Genomic DNA, 17,260 nt, shown 5'->3' on the forward strand with positions numbered 1-17,260 from the left:
TTCCCCAGCTTTAACATGAGCCCCACTCGTTCCTGGTTGAAATCCCCATTGACGTTAAAAAGGGATGAGTTTGTTATACAGCTGCATCATGTATTTCTGAACATAGACAGTACTCCTCTTATAATAAAGATATAAGTGTTACTTGCTGGATGTCTCTCTCTGCCGGCAAATTGCAGCATTGCTGACACAGTAAAACACCACTACAAGACAGTTCCAGAAACTAGGCTGGAGACTTAGCTAATGGGACAGAATTCAGAGGGGAACTCCCGAGCTTCCCAATCCTTGGCTTGCTGCCGCAGCAGGAAGGAGAACTGCTTGGACATCGATTCTGGCTACTAGCAGATAGGCAAAAATGAAATCCCATGATACCTTCAGGATGTACATGCTGAGATTGAATGCAAGAGCTCCCCAAAGTCCACGGAGAGCCAGAGTGCATGGAGGCAAAGGAAACATCAGCCTGTGCCCATCTGACGCCATCTGTGAAATGCTGCTAACCTGCAATAAAGATGGCTAAGAAGTCACATGTACAGCATAGAGGAGAAAGCATAGGCAGGGGTAAAGTGTCCCCACCAGGGGTTTCCTCTCAGCACCGACTGGCACTTTGCCACTTTGAGTTGTAAGGAAACTTTCTTTCTCCTTTGTGCATGTCATGCTGGTGAGACAGGCCACACTGCATGCTCTGGAGACTAGTCCTCTGCAGAGAACAAGTCTAACCACAGCAACGGTACAGCAAGCTTCTGCAATTTGGGAGCTAAACCTTGCTCCAGGGAGACCACACCTAGAGGGTAGGGAAGAACTTCGTGAATGTGGCCAGACTCCTCAACAGCAGCACCAATCATAATGAATGGGTTTGAGATATGGTTACCTGTCCCCTAAAGAACAGACTCTATCACACTCTTTTCACATAGGCCACCGGACAGGTACCATGTGGTCACCACAGACCCATACTGGATTCGCAATGGCAGCCTTATTTCTGTTTCAAGATTGTGATGGTACTTGCCAATATAAGCAAGAAGTCACGGGGTAAAAATCCCAAGAGTGCATTAAGAGCCTAAATCCCATTCTCACAAGTGACATGGGCACATAGGGACAGATTTTCAGAGGTATTCAGGCACTTAGAGATTCAGATAGGTGCCTCGTGGGATTCTCAAAAGTACCTAAGTCCCATTTATTTCAGAAAGGAAGAGAAAGAAATGTAGTAAAAAAAGTAAACCAAACATTCCATGCCAATGCAGATCTGGCATTGCATTTGTTTGAAAGGCTAACTTTGTAATTACATTGTAACTTTAGTCTGTTGCTCAGGGTAAATCAGAGGGCAACTCTTGAGCTATTTCTGTCTCCTAAATTGGAGCCTTATGGGAAAGTTAGAAACCTCAGCTTACATGGTGACTAATCTTTAAACCAGTTGACAGCTTCAAATCTAGTTTCCAGGTGACCTCAGGGATGTGTAAAAATGGTGGTGTGTTTAGAGAGCAATTACATTTAACTCCAGGGTAGTTAATTACATGCTTATTAGACCTGGTTTGTACAATAACTCTGTGCACTTTACAATTCCTTTAAAACGAATCCATCCACAAATCCATGTAGAAATTTAAGCTGCTCAGGTGCAGCTGGGTGGACAAACATCCTCATGATTTTTTTGAAAAAATAATAATTTTGTTCTCTGAATGTCATGTCTCCACTTTTCAATTCTGTCCACTGGAAACAGACAAATCAAAGCAGCTGACTAGACTTGGTTGCTTTTGACCTCCAAGACCAAAGTCACCTGAAAGGAAATTTGAGAAGTTGTTGGGTCACAGGTGGGATGAAGAAAAGCGAAAAAAAAAAAATCTACCCTTGAATTTCACATCTGCTGTCTCGTCTTTGGTACAGATCACCCACTAGTGTACATCTCTGTAGCTCCATGGATCTGGCCTGTTATCTGTCACTATGTCATTATTTGTATTACAGTAACACCTACATGCCCCACTGAGAACAGCCCCATTGTGCTAGGTGCTGTAGAAACCCAGAGTAAGAGGCCCAGTCCTGAAAAGTCTACGAGACAAAGGGTGAGAAAAAACACAGTATCATCCCCAGTTTACAGAAGGGCAACTGTGGCAGAGAGATGAAGCATCAGATGCTCATGCAGCCACTTTCAGTGAGAACCATGGGAGGCAATGAGTGTCTGATATCTTTTAAAAGCCTAAGGCCTGGTCTACACTAGGGGAGGGTCGTCGATCTAAGGTACGTGAATAGCGTAGCTGAAGTCGAAGTGCCTTAGCTCGAATTACTTACCCGTCCTCACGGCGCGGGATCGACGTCTGCGGCTCCCCCGTCGACTCCGCTACCGCCACTCGCTCCGGTGGAGTTCCGGAGTCGACGGGAGCACGTTCGGGGTTCGATATATCGCGTCTAGATGAGACGTGATATATCGAACTCCGAGAAATCGATTGCTACCCGCCGATCCGGCGGGTAGTGAAGACGTACCCTAAGTCACTTGACCAAGGTTCACACAGCAAGTCTCTGGCAGAGCTGAAGAGAACCCAGGCTTCATACATACACAAACCCATGTAAAGGACCCATAAAAGCAAAGCTATTACCAAGTTTGTGCAGCCCCTGTGCAAGTCTCTGGTTGTGTTTAGCCCTGTTATTTTCTCCTGCGTCTCTTTTTGACAGGACTGATGACATTTACGTTTCCTGAAAGCTTCAATAAAAGCCACTTTAGCTGAAATCATCTCAATCTAATTTCCAGTCAAACATAAAAAAAATAAAGACAACCCTCAGATTAAAATGAAGGCCTGGCTGGCTCTGACAGCCTGTCAGACACATGGCCCTGTCGGATGGTACCTTTGTTTTGGAATCCAAGGACAAAAGGGTGCTAAATGGTTTGAAAGGGACAAAGTGGCTGAAAAACAGTCAGACTGTTAGCAGTCCAGCATTGGTAGCAATGGTCCAGGCATGGCATAAAGACAGATATTATGACCTATGCCTGCAGTATGAGTGAGGAGTGCAATTCCCATCTGTGTACACATACCAGCATGAGACCTAGCGTGAGCCTAAAATAGCAGCGCAGCTGTGACAGTACCTAGCTGAAAACAGTGAGTGTTTTACTCTGCGTGGCTCTGCCGTGCTACTGTAGTTACATGATTTCTACTCGTGCTAGCACAAGTATGTGTACATGAGCACACGAATCACAGCATTTGATGGCTGGCTATAGCATTGGCTTCAGGATTAAAGCACAGATGTGGAGCAGTCTTTATTCGTTTCCCAGCTCTGCACAAATGGTGTGAGACCTTGGGCAAATATTTAATGTGGGGTTCAGTTTCCTAACTGTAAAATAGGGATGACAATATTTACCAACCTTTCGTGGTCTTTATTTCGATAGCATGCTCTCCGGGCCAGGGACTGTCTCTTGCTAGATGTGTGAACGTTACCTAGCACAATGCCGCCTAGCACAAAACCTCTGGGTGCTACTGTAATAGAAAGATTCAGGATCAGGAGGGAATTTCCCCCAGGTGAGAAGGTAAGGGCCCTTGTGGGGTTTTTTTGGGGGGGAGGAGGGTAAATAGGGGGGTTGCCTTCCTCGGAAGCCTAGGGTAAAGGCCACTGGCTAGGATCACCTGGGTATAGCTCACAAAAGCAAGCCTTCCGTAGTGGGTTCCTTTGTATCAGCTTGCTACCCCTCACTCTAAGGGAAAATTGCTTCTGTTCACTCTCCTTCATGCTCATTTTCCTCCCCGCTTTCCACAGTGCCTTTAAATTCAATTAGCTTCCAGGAAACAAGAGCTACTGTTGGGAGCTTTCTGCTTTTGAAAGCCAACTCCCACTTGTTTCAGAATTATTCCTTAACAGCAGCAGGACAGCGGACGTCATTTTGCCTCATGCCTGGGGGCTGTCAGTCGCCTGTTTCCCATGTTAATAATGCTGAACATTTAAAAATAGGGGAAAGGAGGAAGCTCTCTTTAGAATGTGAGAGGGAGAAATGGAACAGGGATTGGTGACCAAGGCAAGTGGAACCATTTAGCTAGAAAAGAACTGAAGGATCTGCTCCTCTCATCTGAGCTTCCTGGTCTGCAACAGACACTCTCACTCACTGGGAAGCCAGCCACTCCACCACCTGCAGTTTAGGTCAAGACTAGATGTTTAGAATAGATTGTTTAGTTCAACCAGAAGGATGGGGGGAGGGAAAGAAGAGGGGGTATATATTTTTCAGAAGCTGACAGCTTTTTTTTTTTTTAAATAATGGAGATATACCTATCTCCTAGAACTGGAAGGGACCCTGAAGGGTCATCAAAGCCTACCCCCTGTCTTCACTAGTACTGATTTTGCCCCAGATCCCCAAGTGGCCCCCTCAACGATTGAACTTACAACCCTGGGTTTAGCAGGCCAATGCTCAAACCACTGAGCTATCCCTTCCCCTCAGCTTTTGTGTGGAATATTTGACCCTAAACAGGGGCTCTGGCACCACTTTGTCCCCCAAGTGCATTTAATGAGGGTAAAACATGCAGTTAGAGAGGAAAAAAAATTGCCAAGTGGCTTCCTCAAATTTTCCAGTAAAAGCACATCCCTGGTGAGAACCTCACTATGGCGAGGTGGGCTGAATGCAGAGAGCAATCTAACACTGCCGCGAGAGAGAGCCAGCGAGGAGCTGCGGAGACAGGTCAGCTCATGAAGCTCCTACAGATGCACTATGTTGCCAAAATAAGCTGCTTCATCCCTTGGAGTGCAAATAGCAAGACCTGGCTCAAGACATTGGAGGGTCTGTCTATACAGCAACCTGGGGGGATTGTTAGGCAGACACACCCATGCTAGCATAGCACAGATAAAGATAGCAGTGAAGACACTGTGGCACAGGCAAGCAATGCAAGTACGTACCTAGAGTAGAGTCCCCAGCGGGTCTGTACAACCTGCAATGCAGCTTGTGCCACTGCACCCGCACGGTTATTTTTAGCACGGGTGCGTCTACCAAAGTTGCAATCACACCGCAGATTGCAGCGTAGACGCATCCTGAATGCTGGATTGGGGACTGTACCTTTAAAGGGCCGACAAAGTCCAGACAGTACACCGAGAAGATCTTGCTATACTCCGCTAGCTAGAGCCAGACACCGATAAAGCAGAGCTCTTGCAAGCACCATAAGCGCTGAGTGATCACAGATCACCATACTAGGTACCCAGCAGTACTCGGTGGGCCTGACTCTCCTGCACAGTATGCAGTCATTTGCCAATCCAATGGAAATGCAAAGCAGATGTAACATGCTACCAGGCCAGAATGGTGACACTTCATATTCACTTGGTATGGATATGAATGACTGCACAAAGTGGCCCTGGGACTCTCAGGGCAGCATTGCATGCATGACTGCCATCCAAAACTCAATAAGCCATTATCATGGGATTAATTTATATTTCATGTCATTTGGAGTCCTTACGCACAAAGAATCCTCAGTGGGCTAACCCTAACCTAGGTTCTTACCCTATTCCACTCACTGTGGTATTTCAGGTCCTTATTTAATGTTTTATGCCAAATCTTACATAGCCTTACTCATGCAATTCTTTGGCAATTTGCCCAGTTAAGGACTGCAGAGAGGATGTCTAGATTTTAGCCCAGCAGAAGCTTCAGAATCCCATTTCAGTCAAGTTATAATAACCAGAAACCCTGCAGTCCCTTCTCTCATTACTCAACAAAACTCCCACTGAGTTCACCTCACCAGGCCAAACCCTGAGCTCCCTGCGGTTGGCTCTTACTCCAGTGTAACACCCACTGAGGTGATGGGACAAACAAGGCCCATGTGCAAACTCTAGAGCTGGTCGGAAGTTCTGTTTACTTCCACCCACCCCTCCATTCCCCTGCCCCAACCCAGAAATGCTGTTTTTTGTGAAGGTTTCTCAGGTCCAGAATGCAATTTCTAGTCAAAACCAAAGTCCAGCAAATAGCCTGGTGATTAGAGCACTCATCTGGGATGTGGGAGCTCTGGAGTGTGTGTCTGTGTATGTTCCAATGTAGAACAAAGACATTCAAAACCTCAGCTCCCGCCCCCCCAAAAAAAGAATACTTTGTTTCCATCCAGCCTTATCAAACTCCCAAGATAATCAGACTCAAGATATGCAACTCCTTATTGATCATGCCTATGTAACCCACACACCTCCTGGGTGTGGTGTTCTGTCTCACCTAGTGGCACAGAGACCACTTAAAGAGAGTTTAACGAGTCTGCTATACAGCCTTAGCTAACAGCCATACGGCATTTAGCTCCAGAGGTCCCAGGTTCAATCCTGCCCGCTAACAAGCGGGGTCTGTCGGTGTTACAAGTGGACAGAACCCCACACTCAAGAAGTGTGCGGCTTTTACGTGCACTGCATGGATTTCCACCCAGCCCTTGAGCAAGACCCCAAAGTCCTGTCCCAGCATAACCTGGGCTCACTGGGACACCTGGGATGGATTCTGGGAGGTATGTCTCTCTGCTTTGGTCACTACAAAATCCTGGTGAGGCACAGATACCTTCAACAGCGATCATATGAGAAGCCACTATTATGCTAGCACTTGGAAAGCAAGAGTTTATTATCAAATAGTCGCCCATAAATGATGAATTTTTTCTTCAAGACAGAGTCAAAGAATGATGCCCTACAGCCTCAACAGCAGAATATTACTGAAACCAGATCCTTAGCATCTTCCTCATTGGCTACAATTCTGTGGTTTGGAGAGCACCCTAAAAGGCTGAAATTGCAGTACCGGTTTAGCCGTAAAAGCCCTTGCCATCTGTTCGAGTGTGTAATAGCTGCCTCGAAGTGCCGTGCATTAGAAGAAAGCAGCAGCACACCTGGGTACCTGGTACCCTGCTGTAGATGAAACACAGCAACACACAATACTTCTGCTAAGGAATCAAAGAGGTGATTGAAAATCTAGGCCACGCACAAACAGCTCTGTGGTGTTTGTTAGAGAAGGCACAATGGACTATGCAAGAAGCCTGCTGAATTTGAATGCAAGATGTACCACATATGTTCTATTTCAAGCCTCTTTCAGCTGACAAATTGCTCATGCCCAGTGATTTTCTGTATGCAAAGCAGCGCTGTGAGCAGATCAGAGCAAGCCCACAAGGATGTGCTCATGCAGGAAGCGAGGAAGAGATCGGGAGCAGAGGCCTTTCCTGCAGGGTTGCATGGCCCAAAAGCTAAGAGGAGCAAAGAGAGCAGATCCGTCCAAGAGACAGGTTAAAAAGAACCTGTAGCACTTTGGCTTGTGTAGCTGAAAAGTATATAAGAAGCATTTAATTGAAAGCAATTCACCCCACCCCATCATCCTGAATGATTTAACCCTTTTGGTCTCTGGAAGAGGTGGAGTCCCTAATACTTTTACATCTTCAAGACACTGGTTGAGGGCTTTTCTTGATGACTTTTTCAAATTTTGGGGAGAGCTGACCTGACCACCATGACATTGTGCAGGTAAAGGGACAGATCCCAACAAGGTCTGGAGAAACTCAGCCAGATTAGCTTGTCACTGCTCCCATCCTGGCTCACCTCTTAGGTTCCAGTACTTAGAAGTCACGGGTGAATTTTAAGGCTTGTCAAAGTAGGGTCAAGAGAGGTGATGTCAGGCACCTCAGTCTCAGCCATCAAACCCTACTTGCCATTCTGATGCCAAGCTCCCCACTCAGCTCTGCCAATGTACTACAATCCCAGTTGGCAGAAGCCCCAGCCAGTTCTACTGAGGCACCTCGCTAGGGTCCTGCAGCCCTCCCCCCGCCCCGCTAGTCCAGCCCGCCACCTTCCCCCAGATCTGCTGATACACATTTAGCTAGGTACGTATGGCCCTATTATATCTACCATCATATATATCCATTGGTGTAGTTGGAGGGGGGGAGGAGGCAGGGAGGGGCATTGCCCCCAAAACTGCAAGCATCTGGCAGGCATGGAATTTGCCCCACCCCACACACACACAGAGCCAATTGCCCTGACTGGAGCTGCCCCACCCCCCAAATATAGACATCAAACTATGCCTACAAATGTGTCCTCACAAGACCTCTGTGAGGCATGGGGGTGCTATTATCCCTATTGTACAGATGGGGAACTGAGGCAGAAAGAGACTAAATGACTTGACTAAGGGCACATAGAAAAGTCAGTGACAGAAGAGAGTTAAAGGCAGGTATCCCATATTCCAGGCTAGCATCTCAGCCACTGGACCAGCCTTTCTACCCTACTACACCCTTTGCTATTCTATTTAGAGGCATTGTTTTTTAAACAGCAGTAGTTATACCAGTACAAACACTAAAGTGGATGCAGCTATAAGAGTATAGTTATATCACTTATTCCCCTCCCTATACTGGTCTAAATTGATTCCCATCTAAGAACCTTCATACTGGTATAGCTGTATCCACGCAGGTGAGTTGTCCTGTTTAGGTGTGTTAAGACCTAAGCATGTGGCTTAGCTGAAATAGGGTTCAGCATGAGCAGCAGTAGGGCAAGTTTCTGCCATGTGTTGCTCTGCCAACATACTGCCACCAAGCGGGTCATTCTCACTGGCCCATTCATTTCTTGGCATCCCTGCAGAAACTCCCCACAAAGATAGATAATTGTTATGGAAGGTGGGGGGGCTTGTGTGATGTGGACAGCTGTTCAAGGTATTGGATTGAAACCATCAATTATATGGACCTCCAAAAGGGATGGTCTGTCACTATTCCCCAACTGGGGCTGGATTTAAACCGCACACGTCGAGTATCTCTAGACTGAAATCCAAGGAGTGACTGCAACTTGCTAATTTGAGATGTGCCCAGGCTAGCTTTGCCTGCAGTAGCACATCTCAAATTAGCAGTGTGGCTATGGTGGCACTACCTTTAGCAACAGGAGTAGTTATGCAGAGTCTGTGGCATGCTTGTATAGCTCATTCTGAAGTCCATACTGCCACATGTATGTTGCTATTGCTAGCCATGCAGCGGAGATGTACCCAGAGTGGCAGCAAAGGTCTCTGTCCTCGGTTCCCAAGTCCCTGAACTCGGTCTCTTGCAAATGCATATTAAATACCCTTTCTGAAAATCCACTGGAAGTAGCTAGAACAAATCCAAGATTAGTATATAGGCAACAGGAAATTCTTTTAAAAATATTAATCAAGCTAACTAAATATAGAGATGTATTTTATCATTAATCTGCCAGTGTTCATCTCTCCTCCTCTTCTTTAAAAACTTCCTTTCGATCCCTTTTCTTTTCTTTCTCCCAAACACATTGTCAAAGTGTCAGGCGAGAAGGAGGGACCTGGGAGATAAAGTGGAATTGGTATGCTTTGCAGGGACCCAGGACACCAGGGATTTATTTTAATCCAGTCCATTAATCAATTTCTCTGTAGAAATTGAATTAACTGTCTTTCATCAGCATCACATCCTGGGACTTGAAAACAGTAACTGCTACACAGGAATGCAAATTAAGTGAGAGCTCTGCACGCTTTCTTTGTAGCGCATGCAGAGAGAGCGAGAGAGAGAACACATCTTTAATGGAAGACTAGTGTGTTTTGCCCATTTTCTAAGCGCATGGGGCCCTGTCCATTCCTCCCTTTAACACTAGATGCTTAAGTCACATGCAGTCCCTAACTGGAAAGCGGAAGATACAATGTCCCATCTTCAGTCGGAGCAAGATTTTCACCCTCCCTTAAACTAAACAAATTCAGAATCAAATCTTGCTCTCTATTTACTTCAAATAAAATTGAAAAAAAAAACCAAACGTAGTTCTTTGAATCAAAGGCAAAACACCTTGTTCCCTTCCTTTAATTTGCCACTGGGATTTCTAACACTATGCAAGTTCAAAAGAGCCAGAAAGAAAGCATTTCTCATAACTCTGCCTTGAAAAATCCATCTCTATGCCTCTTCTCAAGCTCTCCTCCCACTGTTTATTGAAGGGGCTCCACAGAACAGGGAGAACTGTGCAGGAGACAGCTTTGTCTAGTGCTGCTTCAATACCATGGAACAAACTCCCTCAGAAACTAAGGATCATCACAGATCTCACTCACCACCTTCGCCTCCAAATGCATGGCATAGTTCTGACTTGGCCTTCTCTAATGAACACACATAGTAGTGTGCACACACTAAAAAAAAGTCCACAAAAACAAAACACTTAACTGCACACACGGTTCTCCCCCTATGAAAGGAGGAGATGGAATGAAACACATGACAGATGTTAGTCACATTGCTTAATGCACAACTGGGAGATGCTCATGTATGATGTGATAAGGGAAGGAAAAGTACCTGCCTAGAATAAGAACGGCCACACTGGGTCAGACCAAAGGTCCATCCAGCCTAGTATCCTGTCTTCTGACAGCAGCCAATGCCAGGTGCCCCAGAGGGAATGAATAGAATCCAATTATTTTTGCTGGAGTTTTACAAGAAGTAGCTGAAGCTTCAGCTGCAGTGTTTCAGAACCCTGATCTCTAGCTGAGTCTAAGAATTAACAGGACAGAATTTCAGATGATCCCAAGAGAGTTAGACACCCAATGGGGAGGATTTTCAAAAGTTCCTAATCCCCAATGGTCACGTAGGTGCTTTTGACCCTCCCACTCTAAAATCCCATCCACTTTCAAAGAATCAGACACATAACTCCCATAGGCACCTTTGAAAATCCCAGCCAGTATTAACGATAGGTAGAGGTGGGAAGTCTTTGCCCGGATTTTAGTTTCCTCACTCTTGCCTACCTCATGCAGTCTCAGCTCTTCCAGGGGTCAGCAATAGCAGGGCCGTGGTTTTACATTTCTCTTCAGACAAAGGACTCCCGTCGCCAGATTCTCCTGCTGCTTTCAAGGCTCTCAGCCAGAGGAGTAACTCTGCTGAAGCCAGTGGAGTCACAATGGCATAAGCAAGAGAACACAAACTCCATGGGGCCAAATCCTGCTCCACTGAAGTCAGTGGAAGATTTGCCACTAACCTCAAAGGGGCCAGATTTTGCCCTGAGTTTGCTGGGAAAAGGAGCCCCCCAAATACTCCACCACACAGCAAGGATAGTGGGAGTGGTGCCATTAGATCAGACCCTAAATATGGGTTCTAGTAATTGCCTAATTAACTAATCTTAAATCCCACAGCTGGTAAGTCATTCTGAACTTGGAGCAAGACACAGTGGGTGAGGGAATACCTTTTAGTGGAACAGTTTCTGTTAACAAAAGAGATAAGCTTTCAAGCTATACAGAGCTCTCCTCTTCTTCTGTGTGGGACCATGACAGCTACAACACTGCAGTTAACTTGGAGCAAGACAAGACAGATTTACTCCCCTTCCCCTCTGCATATTATTTTCCATCCCCTGCCCAAGAAGCAAGAAATGAAAGTGGAATTTGCAAGAGAACATTGCTGCATTATTTAAAAAAAAATGCTGATGAATAATTTAGTCAAATGAGTCTGTGAATGTTAGACAATATTGCATTACAAAATAAATCAATTACAATACGCAAAAAATTCCTACGCTCATTGAAAAACATTGCAAAGGAGTCATATTCCCTTTATTTAAAGGAGGGAGAGATTTAAATAAGAATCTGCTACAACAGCCAAGGCGCCATTTCTAGCATTATCTTAATAGAACCATAAAAGAAACAAATCCTCTCTTCTGCTAGCAGCTGTGCTCTCTTTTTCAATTAAAGTTCTTCTCCTGTTTTTGCAGGGTTAACTTGGGACCCGCAAGGTATCCTGGCTTATAGGAGCTGGGGAGTCAGTTATTCGTAAGTGTAACTAAATTAGCATCTATTTAGTCCACCCTGGCCTTCTTAAAAGGCACCTTGTTCAAATGCTCCTGGTAACCTCAAGGATTTTATAGAACTGTAGTCAAGGGAACTAAATAAGTTTCCAAAAGTCTGATCAGCCTGTAGCAGCTTCTGGATTCAAGAAGAGGGATGGCTTGTATTTAATGCACTTGTCTAGTAAACAGGTGATCTTGGTGCAAGTCCCAGCTCAGCAACAGACTTCATGCGACATCAGCCAAGTTGCTTCCTCTCTGCCTCAGTTTCCGATTTGTAATGCAGGGGTCATAATACAGTATTGCCTTCATCTGTCTTGACTACTAAATTGCCAACTCCTAAGGGCAGGGACTGTCTTACTCTGTGGACACACAACATCTAGCGTAATGGGGCCACAATCTCAATGGCTGAAGTCAGCGGTGGCTCCAGGCACCAACGCTTCAAGCAAGTGCCTGGGGAGGCAAGCCGCGGGGGTGCGCCCTGCCGGTCCCTGCGAGGGCAGCAGTCAGGTAGCCTTCGACGGCTTGCCTGCGGGAGATCCATCGGTCCCACAGATTCGGCTGCGGGTACGCCGAAGCTGTGGGACTGGTGGACCTCCCGCAGGTGCGCCACCGAAGGCAGCCTGCCTGCTGTGCTTGGGGCGGCAAAAAAGCTAGAGCCGCTCCTGGCTGCAGTGCTGAGATCCACCCCTAGAAAGAATTAAATGCTTGGTACTTATATAATGATTGCAGATTTCCAAACACTTTGAAAAGTGGGTATTATTTTCATCCTTGTTTTAGAGATGTGGAAACTGATCCCCAGAGCAGCCAACTGACTGGCCCAAGGAGCTTCTATGGCCCCCTGTTAGCATGGTATCTGAGCCTCACAAGCTGTACCCCTGGGAGACAGGGAAGCACTATTATCCCCATTTTACAGCTAAGGAGCCAAGACTCAGAGAGGCTAAGTGACATGTGTAAGGTCACACAACTGGATGTGAGAGCAAGGAATTTAATCCAAGTCCAAGGCTAGCCACCTAGCCCCTACCCCACCCTTCATCTACTGACTGTGTAAGAGAGAGAGAATCCAGGTGTCCTGATTCCCAGCTCTGGGCACTGACCCACAACTGCCTTCCTGGAGTAGGCAAGTTCAAACAGGGAGCCACTCATGGGGTCCCAGAGCCCAGGCTCGAGCCTGCACATCTACACTACAGTTTTATAGTCTGCAGCCCAAGCCCCAGTCAGCGGACATGGGCCAGCTGCAGGTGTTTTATTGCAGTGTAGACATACCCTAAGAGCCAATCACTAATAAAACTTAAAAATCCCTTGAAACTGACAGCTATGAGAAAATGATATAAAGTTCCATAAATACAGGGAACGGCAAGCAGCTAGACTGCCCTTGGGTACAAAAGGAATTTCAGTTTCTTCTTGCCAGCACAGAAGTTGAGCTGCAGTTAGTTATTGCTTTTTTTGGATTTGAAGGGTTTAGGAGAGAGAATTCAGACTGTTCAGAAGTGAGGCCCAGGCCCAGGCACCTGTGTACTTAATTGAATCCTGAAAAGGAGTTAAAATCTTAAGCCTATTCCTGTCCATGATAATTGGTTATTAGTGTGACAGAGAAGACCTCTACACTCAGTTGGTGCATGCGCTCACTTGGCATCCAAGTATGAGAGCTAAAGAAACAAAGGAGCCGAGAACCAAGGCCAACAGTTGTGAATCCAGGACAAGCTACAGGACAGGCTACCCAAAGGGCTGGGGAAATCTGTGCTGTACTCACATAATTCCCATGCACTTTAGAAGAGAGATAACAATCCCAAGCACCACCAATCCCAAGCAGTCAAACATTGTGTATTATGCCCCCAAATCATGAGATTTTAAAACTAGTATTTTGGGGTATGGTTTTGTTTGTTTGTTTTTGAAAAAGCCTTGAGGGTTTACATTTTCACGCTTTTCTTCAAAGCCAGGAAGAGTAGACACTTGGGAGAAAATCCTCAGCTGGTATAAATTGTCATAGGATTTACACCAAGGATCTGCCCCTTGTTTTTCTTTTTTAAGTGAAAGCTGCAGTTCTCACAGTCACATGACTCCAGGAACTGGGGCTTTAAGGAAAAAAAAACAACTATTGCAAGACTCAATAAAAATTGTGAGAGTTGGCAACAATCCCAGTCCTTCTCTCCTCTTTATCAATAGCCTATTTGCTTTTTAAAATACCCTCGGTATAAAATTTGCTACCAGACTTCTCCACCCTCACCCCACATTTAGAAGGTATCCAACTCTCCAGCCATTAAGCATTGTGGAAAAGAAAAAGGAAAGGAAAGATTTGGGGTTAGACCACTAGACTGGGACTTCAGTTTACCATAATAGGGCCCATATAAGTACCACAGATAGCTAGGAAAGGCACCCTTCTGCCCTCCAACGGTGAACTGATGCTTTGGTAAGGTGGCCACTCATACACTGCGTATGGATGCTTTGAAATCACAGCGCCAAAGGGCCGTCGGCATGAGGCCTGCACTAGCTGGTTGCTTTCTGTTTAACTGCAAAAGGGCTAATTCTGGTCTGTACAGAGGCTTTGTTCTGAAGCTTTTTATTTAAGGATAAAGGGGTAGGGAAAATGCTTTATTTCCAGCTCTTTGCTTCCTCCAGTCTATTCTGCACAAAGATTCCTCCCCCCCCCTCCTTTGTTACAGGATTATAAACAAACTCTGTTGAGTTTTCCCTTTGGTTCAGCCCTATTTCCTTTCAAGACCCCTTCACTGCCTAAGGCTCCTATGCTGAGCTATTTATTCTTGAACATAAGTCTCTTGACGAGATCTCAGTTGGACCAATATGGGGTGTTTGGAACTGCAGCTGCTCAGAGAACGTGTTTTGTGCTAGCACTATAGCTCAGGAACTGAAAGGAGTGGCGGAAAAAAAGCCTTTGTCAGAGGGCATGACTCACTCCTCGTGTAACTACTGAAGTCAATCCGGCTATGCCAGGGATTGATTTGGCCCAGAGTGAACATCATGTGCAGGTAGGAACAGCAACATCAGGCTTGCAGGGCTGCCTTTAAAAAAAAAAAAAATTCTGGATTTTTATTTATCTTTTGGCTTTTAAACCCGTGAGGTCACATTTTCAAGTTTCTCCCTGCAACCATAAGGACTAGAAACATACTCTACTCTTCAAAATGGAAGCTGAGATTCTCCCAGATTTACAGGACTCCAGGAGCTGGGGTTTTGAGAAACACACCCAATATCACATCCCTGTTCCTTCTTGTTGTGTATTTGGTTGTCATGGTTTTTGTTGCTATGGCAACTGAGTTAGATTATTATGGGTTAGCTCAACCGGTTTCAACCGGCTGAGTGAGCTCTCTGTATATCTGTAAATAAAATGGAGGTTTTGGTTAGCTGCCTGCTCTCTGGCCTCAAGTGATTGCTTCCTACACCGGCTGCCCCAAGGATATAACACTTCTCTAACCAGAAGCTGAGGCAATGGGTGATTAGGTTGGTACCACAATGCTGCAACCCCTCACCTTGCCCTCGCTGCAGGAAAACAGAATGGCCAGCCAGGGGAAAGGTGTTTTTTCTCACATGAACCACAGAAGTTCAGATGAAAGTGTCAGTCTTAGTGTGCCCGCAAAATTATCAACAAAAGGAACTGATGGAGGAGCAAGTCCAGACAGTTTAATTAAAGATAGGATTGTTAGAGAAGTAATCGGAGGAGGGGGAAGATGGTGATTTGCAGATAATGCAAAGACCTGGAAATAACCTCAGTGATGCAAAGCTTAATTCTCAAGGCCCTAAAACCAGCACAGCTGCTGCGATGAGAATGTTGAGAGCACTTGACCAGCAAGAAATGAAGGCCACAGAGGACAGTCTATTGGCAAAGTGGCAGTGCAATACACAGCACAATCGGATACAACTGTAGGCTCTGCTTATGCTCCAATTACCCAGTCTGAGGCTGTTTTAATCAGTTTGGGGTCAACAGTGTTGCAACACAGATAAGAATAGCAGCATAGCATGGAAAGAACAGATGATCATGTGGCTAAGGCACTGCATGGGGGCTCAGTAGATCTGGGTTCACTTCCCTACTCTGCCACTGGCTCCCATGTGACCTTGGGTAAGTCACCTATACCCAGACCCATCAATTGTTGATTGGATTTAGGCACCTAAATCAGTTAGGCAGGGCAATGCTGAGCACAGCAGCCCCTAAATACCTTTACAAGTCTGGGCTTAAGTCTGCATGCAGCAGTCCTCTCTTGTGAAAGGTGGATAAAAGCACTGCCCTTCCAGCCAGGAGTGTTGTGAGAGATAAATACATTAGAGACTGCCGTGTGCTCACATACTGCAGTAATGCGGCTATGGAAGTATACAAAAACTAGATTTACACCAGCAGGATTATGTTTACATGGCAATTAGAGGCACAGTTGCAGCTTGGATAAGCATACCCACTCTAGCTCTATCTAGCTATCATGGTTCAAAAAAAGAAAATGGTTCAGTGTTCAGTTTATCATCATCTACACCCAAAGTCTTTAGTCCCATTTCCCCATAAGTTACCTCTCAGGCAAGTCCAAAGTTGCCTAGAAAGGCAGCCCCCAGTCCATGCCCACCTCTCCCCAAACTCAGTACCTTTTTCCCAAGGTGATTCTCTCTCCTCCTGCCCCCTCCTGAAACTGTTTCCTCCTTAACACTCGTCCTTCAGCACACAGGCTTCTTGGGTGTTGCCTCTCTTTTTTCTTTGTGGAATGAGCAGGGTTTGGCTTGTAAAGACTCCAGACCCCTCTCACTCCCAGCAGCTTCAGAGAGGATTGAGTAATTGGAGCCAGCTGCTTGAGAGTGTTTTTTGTAACTCCCCAGGTGGCAGTTGACTCTGTCACTAGCCTATTATTGTAGAGGGCACTGCAGAGTGATACACCTACTCCTCTGATACCATGACTGAGCATGACGCTTCCCTGGCCCTCTGGAATTCAAGCCCTGACCCCAAATGACAACACATTGTGCTACTGAAGAATACGGGGTGACTAACTGTCCTGAACTCACCTGTGTAGGAGAGGCAAGGATGAAAGAAGTGACCTGAGATGGTGTGAAGGAGCAGACAGCTCTGAATCCTAGAAATACAGTGGCAGGTCAATGCAATGGAGCTATTTATGCTGGTCCCTTACTTTGTTTTGTTTAGTACAAACCAACTGGCCATTTAATTCAGTTTTATCTGCTGAGCTCCCAAGACTCAATTTGGTCCCTTTTGTGATTATGTCTCTTCATTTCAAGAGTCAAGACCAATGCCAGGACACAGCCGAGTCTGCGTCCCTGTCTGACCTCCTCAAAGTCCTGGCTTGAGAGGAGTCCAGAGAACACTCACTGGAGAGGTTGGGACCCACTGACCAGTTGGAGGAAAAGGCTGTAGGTTTCCCTGAGGTACCCATGAAAGAGAAGCTCCCACAGTCTGTCCACCCCCCTCTACCTTAATCCCAACACATGCTCTGAGTTCCTGAGCCCACTGTATATTTAGAGGGATGCTCCAGCCCTGAGTTCCCCATACAGCTCTGCCAACTCTGCCCCACATCCCCTTTATTCCAGCCGCCACCCTCAATCCTGACCTGCCGCATCCCCTGCTATTCCTACCCTGGGCTCCTGCAGACAC

At 46.0% G+C, this 17,260-nt stretch overlaps 1 long non-coding RNA gene across 1 annotated transcript; it reads right to left on the minus strand.

Moving 5' to 3' along the window:
* Positions 1-1,302: 1,302 nt before the first annotated feature.
* Positions 1,303-16,354, minus strand: LOC123365045. The gene is made up of 3 exons (XR_006577405.1): positions 16,249-16,354; positions 3,341-3,452; positions 1,303-1,765 (listed from the first exon to the last, which is right to left on the minus strand). It is a non-coding gene; the product is annotated as an uncharacterized LOC123365045 (long non-coding RNA).
* Between the last annotated feature and the right edge of the window lie 906 nt (positions 16,355-17,260).

Source organism: Mauremys mutica, chromosome 2, assembly GCF_020497125.1.
Source record: "Mauremys mutica isolate MM-2020 ecotype Southern chromosome 2, ASM2049712v1, whole genome shotgun sequence".
NCBI lineage: Eukaryota > Metazoa > Chordata > Testudines > Geoemydidae > Mauremys > Mauremys mutica.